Source organism: Garra rufa, chromosome 22 (assembly GCF_049309525.1).
Source record: "Garra rufa chromosome 22, GarRuf1.0, whole genome shotgun sequence".
Classification (NCBI taxonomy): domain Eukaryota; kingdom Metazoa; phylum Chordata; class Actinopteri; order Cypriniformes; family Cyprinidae; genus Garra; species Garra rufa.
The window spans coordinates 31,026,921-31,043,635 of NC_133382.1; positions in this window are offsets into that span (position 1 = coordinate 31,026,921).

The following is a 16,715-nucleotide window of genomic DNA, read 5'->3' on the forward strand; positions in this document are numbered from 1 at the left end:
CATACCGTGTATTCTCCGTTTAAATTCATGCACCGAACCGTGACCCCCGTACCGATTCGGTTCGAAACGAATACATGTACCGTTCCACCCCTAATATATATATATATATATATATATATATATATATATATATATATAATTAATTTATTGATTAATTTAATGTGTCAATCTTATTAATTAGTTCTGAAAATAATAATGTTAAAAATATTATTTTAATACTGTAGATTTTATATATACAATATATACTTTGTATGGCATTTTATTTATTTTTTTATTTTTACTTTTGTTCATTCATTCATTGATTTATTGGTTTTAAAACTATATATATATATATATATATATATATATATATATATATATATATATATATGTATTTAGGTATATATATTTTTTTGTGAAAAATTCTCTTTTTCTCCCTCTCTCTCTCTATAAATAGGTATTTATAATAATAATACTATAATTAGAAATGGTTATTGCACTGTTTATAAAAAAATGTAATAAAACTTGGCAAAAAAACTAAACAAATAAATAAATAAAATAAAATGCAAAATAAAATTAAAAATAAATAATCATTCATTGTTTTATTGTGGTTTTAAAACTATATATATGTATGTATGTATGTATGTATGTGTGTATATATTAGGGGTGGGCATAGATTAATTTTTTTAATCTAGATTAATCTAGATTAAATCTTGGAATTAATCTAGATTAATCTAGATTAAAATGGCTAATTTGAATTCTGCTGAAGGCATTCAGAATATGTGTGCTACCCAAATAATGACTAAAAGTAAGTCTTTGAGAATGGATCATAAAGCTCATAAAGCTGTTCTATGATAATTTGTTGATGAAAATAAATTATGTTCAATAAGATGTACTGTTTACTAACTAACTAACAATGAAATTATTTTTTCTACCTATTAGATTGTGTTTTTTTAACGTCAACACCTACCCAACCCTAAATTTAGCCCTTACTGTAATAAAAAAAACAGTATTATTGTTGTACAGTGTGATAAAAATATACATCTACGTATGTATATCTATGGTAGCCAGTGTTTCCCCTACGTTTCCACTACTTCTACGTTCATGTTACACCGTGCTTTTATTTTGACAGGTTGCCGTGAAGTTTCTGTGTATACAGTATGATATGATGCTAGTTTTCTCAAATGAAACGGTAAAAGTGACACTCACAGCAGTTTTGGAGATTGAGTTTATCTGTTCATGTGAGATGCAAATGCCAAAAATTACCGGGAGCGTCACGTGTGTTTCAGTATGCGTGTAGTAAAAGCTCGTCTCCGCAATGCATACATACAGCTAGGCAAACGGAACATACCGGATTCATATTAAAACGGTCTTTTTGCATTTCAGTTTTCACAGACACTAGTCCATATCGCGATTTGAATTAAGTGACAGACCAACATTTGATTTATGAATCCAAAAAACTACGAATTTACGTGGCATTTTGCTATAGTAGATTCGGTTTTTATGAATGGAGGACGACGCGACCCCGTCTGTGTTTTGGCGGAGGAGACTTAAACGCGCGACCATATTCTATAGTCTTTGGTATACATCCGCGTTAAACTATCAAGGTGAAAGTCATCATAGCTTGCGTAGTTTAGACCCAGCTCCCAACCCAAATTTGAGAATAGATTAACGGCGATATTTTTTTTATCGCACGATAAGAGTCTCACGTTAACGCAGCACGTTAACGCCGATAACGGCCCACAACTAGTATATATATATATATATATATATATATATATATATATATATATATATATATATAAAAATTTGTGAAAAATTCTCTCTCTTTCTCCCTCTCTCTCTATATATAAATTGGTATTGATAATAATAATATTTTAATTATAAATGGTTATTGCACTGTTGATAAAGAATTATAATAAAACTTAGCAAAAAGACTAAACTAAACAAATAAATAAAATGTTAAAAATGAAATAAAATAAAATAAAAAATAAATAACATTCATTTAATTGGTTTATTAGGAGACACACTTAACTGTGCAACCAAACTACAAAATACTACTGCAAATTCTTTCCTCTTCATTTTGTTGTTAAAAGTCATCCAGTTTTTGTCTGAAAGTAAAAAAGATTCAGAGAAATATTAAATTGTCCAGCAAATCATTTTTAACCAAAATCACTTGAATGCACATCATGTCATGATTATGATTTCTGAACTCATACAAAGGAATTTCCCAGGAAAGCTTAAACTTGCAGGAACGCCATGAAACACTTCCAAGAACTTTGCATATGCATTCAAAAATGAGATTTCTAAAAGATTCATATCTCATTTGTAATAGCTTTACCTTGCTGCTGTACTTAAGGCAGTACAAGTAGAATCTTTGCACGGGCTATTCCAGTCATTTTGCTGACAGGCTTTTTATTTACGAGGAGAAGAAGCTGTTCCCAAAGAGCCCTTACAGTAAACGAGCAGCGTTTTGGAAAACCCTGCCATTAAACTGACCTGCATTTAAACACTGACCCCCTGCTGACCTCATATATAGCACATTAGCATGTGTGAGTTTCTATGCAACTGTATGCCGGGGTGTTTGTCTAGGGCTGTCCAGTTGTGAATGCATGTCTGTTTATAATTATAGGTGTGTATGTGTCAGTCAGTGTGAGAATTTATCACTTCTTTCTCACATGCGTTGGCAGGGTCTGAGCCGAGCTCCATTTGACATCGGCAGAATTCTGGGCATCTCTCAGCAAACACTGTAATTTCGGAGGCCCACACACTCTCTTGTCAACCTCTCTTTCTCTCTCTCTGGCTTTGATATCAAACTGGATTATCCACAATGCATTTGATACTTTTATCAACGTTGACAACAGTCGCTTAGGCCAGAACAGGTGCCAGTCAGTACTAAAACCCAGGCTTGGATAATGTCAAGGACATGCAGGTTTCTCGATCTATGTGTGAAGCCATTCTGGAAGGATTTTAAGCAATGGACTTGTCCTTCCAATGGCCATCTCGAGCTAACACAAAGCTGACAGACTGATCCTCAATGACAGTAAACAACACGTAGGTCAGGCTGCCTTTGTGTGACTACATTAAGTTAATAAACCTCTACCAACCAACGGATAGATCTGTCAAACTAAATATAATCCTGTTTTCGCTATCAGTTTATGCAGTTACGTCATTTGATTTCTGCAGTCTAGTCTCTAATTGTCTAAAGACTGGATGTAAACATGTAATACTGGCTTTAAATCTGTTTAAAGGAATGAAAAGTGTGTGTTGCCCCTGTTGCTAAGTGTGAGAGGTCAGTAACTGGTGTAAAAATAACACAGTTGCACTGATACCTCGAGTGCTGCTCTAAAGGGAAATATCTGCAGCTATGACTGGTATATACAGTTGTTAACAAAATGTTAATTATTTTACCAAAATAAGAAGGATCATACAAAATGCATGTTGTTTTTTATTAAGTACTGACCTGAATAAGATATTTCACATAAAAAACGTTTACATAGTCCACAAGTTGAATTTATAAAAATGACCCCATTCAAAAGTTTGCATACACTTGATTCTTAATACTGTGTTGTTACCGGAATAATACACAGCTGTGTTTTTTTGTTTGTCCTGAACAGCTGAACTGCCCGCTGTTCTTTAGAAAAATCCTTCAGGTCCCACAAATTCTTTAGTTTTTCAGCATTTCTGTGTATTTGAACCCTTTTCAACAATGACTGTATGATTTTGAGGTCCATCTTTTCATACTGAGGACAACTGAGGGACTCATGTGCAACTATTACAGAAGGTTCAAACGCTCACTGATGCTTCAGATGGATCTTCAAACTCTTTTTCTCTTGTGGACTATATATACAGTAGTCAACATTTTAAGTGGATCAAAGAACGAGTATGGTTTTGGTTTTAGGACAACTTTTGATGAAGTTTTGATTTACGTCAAATGTTAACTACTATATATATCTTTTATGTAAAATGTCTTATTCAGGTCAGCACTAAATAAAAAATAACATGCATTTTGTATGATCCGTATTATTTAGATAAAAAAATTTACATTTTGCAGATTCTGCAAGGTGTATGTAAAATGTTTACCTCAACTGTACTGTATATGCTATATATATATATATATATATATATATATATATATATATATCTCCCAAATATATTTGAATATAATAATATAAATGTATAGAAATTGTTTACAAAAAAATCTAAATTTTCACAAAAAATATAGTAAAAAAAAGAATGAATGAATTACATTTTTTACACTTAATATTATAATATTTAATATAATAGTATATTAATATAATTTTTTTGTATTGTTTATAATTTATTGAAACTATGTTATAAACTAATTATTATTATTAATAATACATCCATCATATTACTTTGAATAAAAATATTGGATTTTTCACAAAAATATATAATAAATAAATAAATTGCTAAAAAAACGCGAAATAATAATGTAAAAAATATTTTAAAAAGTTAAATACAACCCAGCACTATGCAAAATATGAGCAAACGACTGGGTTGTTCTGACCCAGCGGTTGGGGTAAATGTTTAACCCAACCTTCTGGGTAGTTTTTTTTAACTCAACTATTGTTTATAAATGAATATATGGCTTGCTTAAAATGAACCCAAAATAGGTTGGAAATAAACATTTTTTAATATGTTAAATTAATGAACATTTTTTAATAAATATTTATAATATATAGGTTATATGTGACCCTGGACCACAAAACCAGTCTTAAGTCGCTGGGGTATATTTGTAGCAATAGCCAAAAATACATTGCATGGGTCAAAATTATTGATTTTTCTTTTATGCCAAAAATCATTAAGAAATGTTCCATGAAGATTTTTTTGTAAAATTCCTACTGTAAACATATCAAAATGTAATTTTTGGTTTGTAATATGCATTGTTAAGAACCTAATTTGGACAACTTTAAAGGTGATTTTCTCAATCTTTTTGATTTTTCAAATAGATGTATCTCAGCCAAATATTGTCATATCCTAACAAACCATACATCAATAGAAAGCTTATTTATTGAGCTTTCATATGATGTATAAATCTCAGTTTTGTCAAATTTAACCTTATGACTGGTTTTGTGGTCCAGGGTCACATATAAGTAATAGGTTTTAAATTAAAAGCCAGACACATAATTACTAGAGGCATTAGCATTAATCAAAAGGTGAACATTTAAAAATAAGCTAATAATTAATGTTTAATAAATGTTTATTTATTAAACATATACATTTTTTCGTTTTAAGCAAGAAATGTAGTCATTTTTAAGCAATAAAACTACCCAGAAGGCCAGGTTAAACACAATAACCCAATCGCTGGGTTTGTCCATATTTCACCCAGCATTTTTTTTAGAGTGTACTGTTAATTTAACATTGCCAATGACAGTATGGCAGCCAATGTCAATATGTTGTGCAAAAAGTGATGATGTTAAATCTGGGTTACAGGAGCTCAGTGCAAAGACACGATATGGGAAGGATGAGGCGTGGAGAGAAAACAACAGCTGTAGCGAGGATGGGATTGTTTTGGAGAGCAAGTTCAGTGTGCCAGGAGTCTGGCAAACATCTCTAATCACACCTTTTGTGTGGCCATCTCAGTGGTTTCCTGGGTATATCATCCAGCTCAGACACAGCCGCTCCGCACCAGACGTGCTTTATATGACAGCTGCCAACACGGAAACATTCTCGACACAAACTACCGTGGGTGTTGCTCAGGGGTCCTGAATGAAATAAACAAATAAATACGAGTGAAATTTCTTTCATCGTTCGCATAACAGAAAACTATTCAAAGTGCTTCAGCGTCAGATGAGCATTTACTAAAATGTCAACAATTTGCATTTCAATGAGATGGCGCTTGCTGGCGGCACAGCAACAAAGTTTCCACTGAGAAACTTGAATGATCGACTTGACACGTATGTATTCATGTTCGAACGGAATCACTCCCACTTGTGCACATCTTTGTTACTGTGGAAAATAACACTGATAGTATCGGAGCACCAACAACTGTTCTGCCAGCTAATTTGGAGTTCCTTAGAGGCTGACTTAACCACCGGAGAGGGGCAGAGAAAGCGAGAAAGGTGATACTGGTTAAAGAGACACAGAGGGAGATAAATCTACTGATGTTCAGTTCCAGAAAGATGCTCAGAGATCTAGAACACAGAAAGACAGAAAATAATAGAGAAAGATGAAAAAGCGTGGCTGTGCTGTATGAGGTGACAGAGGCATCCAGATAATAAATACATGAATAAAAGAATAGGCCATCTTTAAATATCTGAAAAGCCCTGAGTAAAGCCTGAGGTTTGTAATTACATACGAGCATGAGAAACAGGCCTGCGCATGTTTTATTCACTTCTTTGATATCATCTATATATATTACAGGTCACTTTTTCATACCCATTCTATTTAGAAACTCTTTCAATATTTAAATAATTTAGCACACTAAATATCTGCATACTAATGTTAATGATCTAATATTTCACTGAATAACTATTGAAAATAGTATAGCATTACATAAAAATAATAATAATAATAATTTAAATATAACATAATTAATATAATATAATATATATGTTATATTCACTTTTTTTACATGATCTGTATTTATTAGAAATGACTTTTTCATACCCATTCTATTTTGAAATTCATTTCATTAATATTGAAACTGCTTTCATAATTTAATAAAAAAATAGCTAATCTGCACACTAATGTTAATGATCTAACAGCAACTTTTTTTACCTGAATAAAATTAAATATGAATATTAAAAATATTATAGCATTACATTATTAATAATAATACAAATTATAAAAATGAATACCTAAAGGTTAAAATGTTAATAATAATAATAATAATAATAATAATAATAATAATAATAATAATAATAATAATAATAATAATAATACAATACTTAACATGTTATAGTCACATTTTTTATATGATCTATATTTATTCACATTTTCATATCCATTCATTCTTTCAATTATTATTAAAATTATTTTCATAATTAAGGAAAAATATAGCCTGTCTGCACACTGATGTTAATATTCTAATATTTCACTGAACAACAGCAACTTTTGTACCCAAATAAAATTTTATATAAATATAAAAAATATTATAGCATTACATTAATAACAAAAATAATATATAATAATAATAATAATAATAATGATGAAGACCTAAAGGTTAAAATATTATTAATAATAATTTAATAATATAATACTTTATATAATATACATATTATAATATATTTTTGATATGATCTATATTTATTCACATTTTCATATCCATTCTATCATTAAAGTCAATTATTAATTAATTATTAATTATATAATATTAATTATTATTAAATATATAATATGATATATCAGCATATACATATATGTACGTGTTATATTAACATTTTTGATATGATCTATATTTATTACAATTAACTTTTTTATTATTTGCAAAAGTTAGGAAAAATACATTGTAAAACAATTATTATCGTTGTTAATAATAATAATAACAATAATAATATTTTGATCATATATTATAACTGCATACTGTACATGTTATTATTTACATTTTTATTATCTATATTTATTACAAGTCACTTTTTCATATCCATTCCATTTTAAAAGGCCCACACTCAATACTAAAATTTTCATTTAGGAAAAATATAGCATGCACATGCATATGAAGACAAGTCAACATGTTATTATTAATGATAAACTTGGCACGTGTATTAAACATTAATCATGTTCAATAAACTTAATTATCATCAATCAATTATTATCAATTTTACCTATTCTGAATGTGTAAAATAAAGTTTTACTAATGCTACATTTGCAATACATCAAATAATCTCTCATGTATTCTTCTCATGTAGTCTTCTAACACATTTGCTGACCATTTGAACCTCATGATGCAGGCCATTCAGTTAAAAAATGTTCTTTCTATTCTTCAGCTGTGTGTATGAGACCATTGTGTAGGTGTTAATGCGAGACACAGGCCACCTCTGGACCACCTCTCAGATGTCAGTGAATCATCATCTGAACTTGTCGTCATTGGCTCCATGCAAAAGTGCCACCGAATGAACCAAGGCCTCCTCCATACTCTTCGACCAATTAGCCATCCAATAATAGCATAGACCGCGCCACGGCAACACACAGTCTGCCACGGTGAGGGCTGAGGAGTGGGAGGGTATGAACAAGGTGAGGTAAGCATAATAACAATAAGCATTCACACGTGAAGCTAATATATTAAAGAACATATTCAAATGGAATGACGCACTTTCAGACTTAGCTTAACTTAATTGACAATTCTGGATTTTCTGCGAAGCAAAACTTTTCTGACGCACAAAGAGTCACACGAATATATTCGCACATGCAAAAACACACTTGTGTTTGGCAGAGGAGGACAGGAGCGTCTTGTACACTTTTGGTAAAGTGTCCCTACTTTACAGGTCTGAGGTAGATTAATGGCGACATGTCAAGCCGTTTTAAGCACTAATGGTTTGGTGTGAGTGTTTGCTCCCATCACCTGACCTTCCACTGCTGTTCTCACCATCAACTGAATCACCCTTCCATCAACCACACACACACACACACACACACACACACACACACCCATAGCAACCAGTCACAAGGGAGGTCAGGTAAACACTGCACTCACCAGCCCTCTGGAGAGAGAGAGAGAGAGAGAGAGAGAGAGACAGAAACTGTGAAGAAAAGTCAAGAAAGAGGCGGGCCAGCTAAAGTGCTTTAATGGCTTACATAATGCATATTGTCACTTTTTAGCCGAGTCATTATAACCATTAGCTTGAATGCTAGTATTTGACCTATATACTTTTGATGTCTACTGAAGAGATGAGAAATACGTGCACTTACCACAATGCATGATTATCATGTCTGAGGTGTACTTGCAGCCCTTTTCATAAACAGAAATGCCGTAAAACTAATCGTGCAGACCAAACCGTGAGTCCCAGAGACTTGAAACCTGGCCAGATAGCAGAGCTCAATTTGGCGAGACACTGGCAAAGACTCACCCCAATCGGCCTATAGGTGGCGCTTCATAACTCCAGGGTTCGTACAAGGTGCTTAAAGTGCTTGAAGTACTTGAATTAGACTTTTTGAAATTTAAGGCCCGGAAAACCCTTGAAAATAGCAATATTCTCTAAAGGATTTACAGATAATGTACTCACCCCCTTGTCATCCAAGATGTTCATGTCTTTCTTTCTTCAGTCGTAAAGAATGTTTTTTTTTGAGAAAAGCATTTCAAGATTTCTCTCTATATAATGGATATGTGGGGTGCCCCCAAGTTTATACTTCCAAAATGCAGTTTAAACACAGCTTCAAATGGCTCTAAACAATCCCAGCCGAGGAAGAAGGGTCTTATCTAGTGAAATGATTTCGCAATTACACAGACTACGCATGCGCATCGCAGAGATGAGACAAGACTAGCATTTGAGGTTAAACAATATATAAATTGTCAATTTGTTTTAAAAATAATCAATCATTTCACTACATAAGACCCTTCTTCCTCGGCTGGGGTCGTTTAGAGCCCTTTGAAGCTGCATTTAAACTGCATTTTGGAAGGTCAAACAATATTTTGTGAATTAAATGCTTTGCGATCCACACTCAGACTCCTGATCCGAAATGATGGTTCTAATCATTATTCAGATTGGAACTTTTGAGCGCAAATCTTTTGATTTAGATCAGAACTTCGGAGCGAGCATCCTTGGCTCAGGACAAATAAAACATGGCTATCCGATTAATTTCCATCATTCAAATTTTCCCGCCTTTTTCACACTCCTCATAGGCCATTTGTCCGATTCACTCGAAACTTGACATGCATCATCTAGAGACCCTCATGACAAAAAGTTGTCAAATTTTTTTTATCATATATCACACAATGTTTAACATATACACACAATATTCATATCATATGTCAGATCTCCTCATTTGGAACATCTTTGCCTCTAGAACCACGGCTGTCAATCAAACGGTTCATTAGATATTTGATATTATGTGAAAAAGCTACTTCTTCAAACTCCTCCAAGACAGTTCATCAGATTTTCACCAAAATTGAAACAGACCATCTTCAGATGGTCCTAACAAAAAGTTATCAAAAGCTTTTTGATGGACACAACCATTCTTGAAATAACTCGCAAATGAATTTGATGAAGAGCTCGCCAAAGTAGACATGAGGCTATATCTCCTCAATACTTTATCATATTCAGACCAAACTTGAAGTTTGTTTTACCAGCACAGTTTCAGCACAGTGCCACCTAGTGGTCAGGAGATATAAAAAATCCTAAAAATGGATCTAAGACTGTTTACTCTGTAGTTCTTTGGCATATTGGCACCAATTTATGTGTGTGTCATTGTCACCCCTGGTTAACCACACCAGATTAATTTGGGACCAGCACCACCTATTGGTCAAAAGTGATAAAGCATTAAATAATATTTGTAGTGATTTTATTCATGCTAACGCTTGAACCCCAGTAATTGCTGCTTGCAGCTATATTTAAACTTGTCATTTTAGAAAGATTTTTAAGCAACATTAAATTGTTTTTTGTGGTTAAAAGAATAATTTCTTTCAATTCGAATGGTACAATTGAAATCTACAGATAGCGCTAATACGTACTATATACACAAAGCCACACAATGTTGATGTTCTTAACATATACAATTTGAGAACAAAGTATAACAATAATAATAGTTTTCACGGTTTGACGTGATCCAAACTAATCTAAAGAAATCATTAGATTTTATCACTGTTGGTAGCGCGATTTATTGTAAAATTTTTAAAATCAGGTCATTCTCAGCTTCAGAGGCCACTCCCACGATAGTAGATTGACATGAGTGCCTGACCTTAGATCCGCCCTCACTGAGCTGAAACAGTCCGACTCCGATCACCATTGTGTGATTCAGGTGCAATTGAGGTGTTCTGTTGTTGGATGTAATAATGAACATAGCAGTCCTCATTTACTCCCGACATCTGAGCCTTAAAGGGATAGTTCACCCAAAAATTAAAATTTGATGTTTATCTGCTTACCCCCAGGGCTTGTGACGATACATTGATGTCCTGAGACATGAAACGAACGGTTTTTGCGAGAAACTGAACAGTATTTATATCATTTTTTACCTTTGATACACAGCCACGTCCATCTGTCCTGAGCACGAGTGTAGCATCAGGCACGTTACACGTGTACGCGCTCTGGCGTAGTATAAACAAATGCAGGAAGCGATCTGTCGCATGTATACAACACTCATTGTTACAGTGCACAGAGATTGTGGGTATAGCGGCTATTTAAAATGGTAATTACTTGCGCTTATCCTGATTGTTCAAACCGATTTACAGCTAAAAGATTACGTTTGCTTGCGCAAATTCATCCGGGACTTTTCACCAATTTCCCCTTACGGCGTTTGCGTATACTACGCCAGAGCGCGTTCACATGTAACGAGCCGGATGATGAGCTCGTGCTCATGACAGTTGGACGTGGCTGTGTATGAAAAATAAAAAATGATATAAATACTGTTCAGTTTTTCGCAAAAAACGATCGTTTCATGTCTTAGGACATCAATGTTCGGAGCACTCACACTAGTCAAACGAACTGCGCTTTGGTGGTCAAACGCACTCGGGCACGGTTCAAACTGCCTAGTGTGAGTACACCCTATGTTAGTGCGAATCATTTCTGATGCAGCTTCACCCACAGCATAAGTGAGTATAAGGGTTTTATAGGCATCTTTGCAAATGACCTTTCTTAATAATGTGCTAGTTAGCCAGTTTCGCAGCTAAACACGACTAAATGCGGCTAAAGTAAACATTACGGCTCATCATCCCACGGTAGAGAGGGGTGGTGCAAGCAGAGTTCATTAGCATTTAAAGGAACATGCAACAGAATGGCTCACTCTAAAAAGGCCTGATTTTGACCAGGTAAAAAGAGTGTTTTTTACACTACCATTAAGAAATTTTAACCAAAGTATGTTATAGACTTCTCATGAAGAACCTAAAGAATCATATCAACTTGTGGAAAATGGGCATCCGATGACCCCTTTAAATGATCTTTTGTGGGTAATTTCTCAGCCAGATGCGATTAATATGCAATTAACTTGATTAATTAATTGCCATATTGTGTAATTAATTAGATTACTAACACAATACTATTTTTTATTTCTATTTTTAGATGTTGAAAGATTCTCCATCTGTTTCTATCTGACTTTTAGACCCTGTGCACGTGAGATTGTAAGTGATTTGAGCACCTGTACTGGAATAATCTCTATTGTAAGTAATGATAGGTGCTATTTGTCAAATGACAAGGCAATTCTGCAGATATTAAGAGCTCACTTGAATTTTCCATCAACTGATATCACAGTACGCTGTATTAATTTCCTGTTGAGTGCCATTAGAAAATGAGAATAATAAAAAAAACCTTAAACAAATGTTTGCACTGCTTGTCATTGTGAGAAGTGCGGCAAATGGATTGAATTTATTGAAACCCGACACCTACAGCAGTAGATCATGTTTCAAGTGGAGACAATCACACCGAGTGAATGAAAATGTGCTTTTTGAAAGTGGGTGGCTTCAGATAGTACATTAAATAAGGATAACACATATATTGCACTGAAACACATACATACACCAGCTCAGCAAACACCCAGATGAGATCCATCTTATTTACACAAGCCTCTGTTGATAAATGAAAGTGCTTTTTCCATGAACAGAACAGACCAACACACACCCACTAAGTTAATGTTATCTGTAAATGTAATGTAAACCTCATTGGCCCAGACTGTGTATAGAGAATCCCATTAGATAAGAGCAGCGCTCGAGATGCTAAAGGTTGGTTTTCCACATCTAATCAGCAGGCAGGTAACAGGAGAGGCCAAAGAACACGGAGCTTCTCTGCGCTAGCGTGTGTCCATCTTTCTCGCTTGAAATACACTATCAAGTCCCCTACTTGTGCTTTCATGCGGAACAGCTTCCTGGGACTCTGCAATACATGAGCAAGCATGTGTGTGTGTTACGAAGGGATAGGATTTAAATGCTGACATGAAAGGGATATTGAGAGAAGACAGTTTCATCACATTCAGTCCAAATTAAATGTTCACGCAGCCTTACTTACATTAGCAAGCTAGGATGAGTTACATAGGATGGTCTGTTCAAGACCTAAATATATATAAATCTGAGACACTGACATACAAAATATATAAAAGACATCTCAAAATTTTCCCACCTCTCAGCCCTTGACTATTGATAATGTCAAACACTAATTCTAATTTACTATCTGCTATTCTTTTCATTCTACGTTCATTTTTCTTGCTCCTCAGTTTCCAAGAATGCCATTCACTTCTGCTAAAGCCAGTAGAGTTTTTATTGGCCTACTTTGCAGTGACTGTCTGCTATTATTCTGTACTTTCTTTTCCAGTCCCACAAAAGTCAGACAGGGAATCAAACAGCTTAGTAAGCAATCTCCTTGCGTTCTCCACAAGGAAGAAAAACAAGAGCAGCAAAGTTCTGGAGAGCATCACATTAAGCGGTGTGCCCACATAAGAGCTGAGAGGTGCTCTCACAGCCATCTCCATGACAATGGCAGTGCTAACGTGCTGTTAGAGTGTCCACCTAATGAAAGTTAATGAGACATTCAAATAAGCTGACAGTAAGCTTCCGTGCAGTCATGGCAGAGCAGCGCAAAGGGTCTGCGGGAAAACCAGCAAATGAGTTTTAATATGCTTTTTTTTTTTTTAATAAATCGCAACAGCTTAATTGTTTTTGATAAAACTTGCTATAAAGCAGAATTAATGTCATACCAAATCACTGTTAATATTAATATCTGAAGGGCTTACATTTGTTTAACGATGATACATTGACAGTACTTTAGGCCAAATTAACAACGCCCGCAAGGAAATTTATGCAGAATTGCAAATGGCCATCATTCCCAAAGTTTTACAAACTCCTAATTTGACAAATATATATATATATATATGCACACCAAAAGCAAATTAAATTATTTGAGTATATTACATACAAAGTCAATGCAAAGACGTGAATAGACACAAATTTGTGTTGTGTGATGCGAATGATGTAAATTGGGTGACACGATTGCCACGAACATGCAATATCCCGTGTTCCAAGCAAGTTTAAAAATTTCAACTCAAGTGGAAAATTCACATGATGCATTGTCGTTGCATTGACATGTCCAGTTGTATCAGAAAATAGAGGAAAACTGGACAACGCAATTGCAGAAACATGCGACTTTGCGTCTTTCATAAAGAACTTATTGACACGTTTTGTCTGACTCCTCTTTGCAGATCCACTCCAAGTCATTAAGGTTTTGAGGCTGATGTTTGGCAACTCAAACTTCAGCTCCCTCCACAGATTTTTAATGGGATTAAGGTCTGGAGACTGGCTAGGCCACTCCAGGATCTTAATGTGCTTCTTCTTGAGCCATTCCTTTGTTGAATTGGCCCGTGTGTTTTGGGTCATACCCATCCACGACCCATTTTCAATTCCCTGGCTGGCTTTAAAGGAACCGTATGTAGGATTGTGGCCAAAACTGGTACTGCAATCACTTTCAAAATACTGTAGAATGGTGTATCCCCTCCCCTCCCCCCTGACTCGAGGTTGCCAGCTAAGCTAAGCAGGATCCAGCAGGAACGTAGGCTGCTACAAGGAGCTTCTAATGGCAAGTGACGAGTCCTACACAGTAATTTTTTTTCTTCTGTTAATTATGTTTATGCTTCACAAGAGATGTTTTGCGAAGTAATTATGTATTGCAAAAATTTACTAATGGCGATTAGCCAAATATTTCGTAAAGATGTACTGTAATACCAAATTTCAGTCGGAACATAGATTGTTTTCATACCCTGCTAGTGGTGCGATATAAAGCTTTTTATGAACGCATTTAGCACGGGCGACCGCGGAAAATCCACTGTTTATGGAAGCAAAGTTAGCCAAACATAGATGAATCTTACCTGTCCAGGAGAAAATTAGCAACGTTGGCGTCTGTCTTCAAATTCTTCTTCGTTTTCAGCCGTCTCCATCTTTCAAAGGCATCTCCTATACAAATCCTTGTTTTATTTCGGACTGTGTCACGACGTATTTCGGATTCATAACAAGGTCTTTTAGGTTTCGTAACGTTATACATGTTTTATCCGACACGTTCGTAGCTGCAGCTGTAACTAGAGCAGAGCTGGCATCCCAGATGACGAAACTCTACTGACTTCGTGATTGGTAGATAGCTGGAGGGTGGAGCCTCAGACCAAAACACAAAATGACAACAATAACATCAGTCGTGGGCTGCAACTGTCACTTTTAAATGACAATATCCTGGCCGGACCACTGTTGTCAGTGATATAAGTATTTGAAATGAACATGATTTCTTAATGTCTTCTTTCTTAACTAATTTCTTAGTGACATGTCAGGGCCATTTTATGATTAACTGAAATAAATTTCCTACATACGGTTCCTTTAATGCCTTGGCATGGCGGTACATGGCCCTGTCCATAGTCCCTTTTATGCAGTGTAGTTGTCCTGTCCCCTTAGCGGAAAAACACCCTCAAAGCGTAATGTTTTCACCTCCATGTTTGACGGTGGGGATGGTGTTCTTAAGGTCATAGGCTGCATTCCTCCTCCTCCAAACACGGCGAGTTGAGTTAATGCCAAAGAGCTTGATTTTGGTCTCATCTGACCACAACACTTTCACCCAGTTCTCCTCTGAATCATTCAGATGTTCATTGGCAAACTTCAGACATGTGCTTTCTTGAGCAGGGGGACCTTGTGGGCACTGCAGGATTTCAGTCCTTCACAGTGTAGCGTGTTACCAATTGTTTTATTGGTGACCATGCTGCCAGCTGCCTTGAGATCATTGACAAGATCCTCCCGTGTAGTTCTGGTCTGATTCCTTACCGTTCTCGTGATCATTGAAACTCCACGAGGTGAGATCTTGCAGACTGAGGGAGATTGACAGTTATTTTGTGTTTCTTCCATTTGCGAATAATCACATCAACTGTTGTCACCTTCTCACCAAGCTGCTTGGCGAAGGTCTTGTAGGCCAGTCTTGTGTAGGTCTACAATCTTGTCCCTGACATCCTTAGACAGCTAACATTGGTTGATTGCTTCTGTGGATAGGTGTCTTTTATACAGGTAACAACTCCTTTTAAGAGAATGCTCATAATCTCAGCTTGTTACCTGTATAAAAGACACCTGGGAGTCTTGCTGATTGATAGGGGATCAAATACTTATTTCACTTATTAAAATGCAAATCAGTTTATAACTTTTTTAAAAATGCGTTTTTCTAGATTTTTTTTGTTGTTATTCTGTCTCTCACTGTTAAAATAAACCTACCATTAAAATTATAGACTGGTTATTTCTTTGTCAGTGGGCAAACGTACAGAATCAGCAGGGTGTTATGATTCGTGCTGAACAAGACGAGACAATAGTCAAGATTCTAACAAACACGATATTTAATATTAATCTTTAAGAGGAACAAGGCAGGAACACAGAGATCTTCACACACGTATACAACATTAAGGACCGACAGAGATCTCAAGAAACAAACAGACTTATAAAGGGGAACTAATCATTAAACACAGGTGACGGGGATACAGAATAATGAGGGCTAAACCAAATGACAACAAAATGACAGGAGAGACAATGGGAGAAACCAATGACATAAACTGACAGAACTGTGACACAGGGGATCAAATATTTTTTTTCCTCTCTGTAGAGCGTTAACACAATGAGA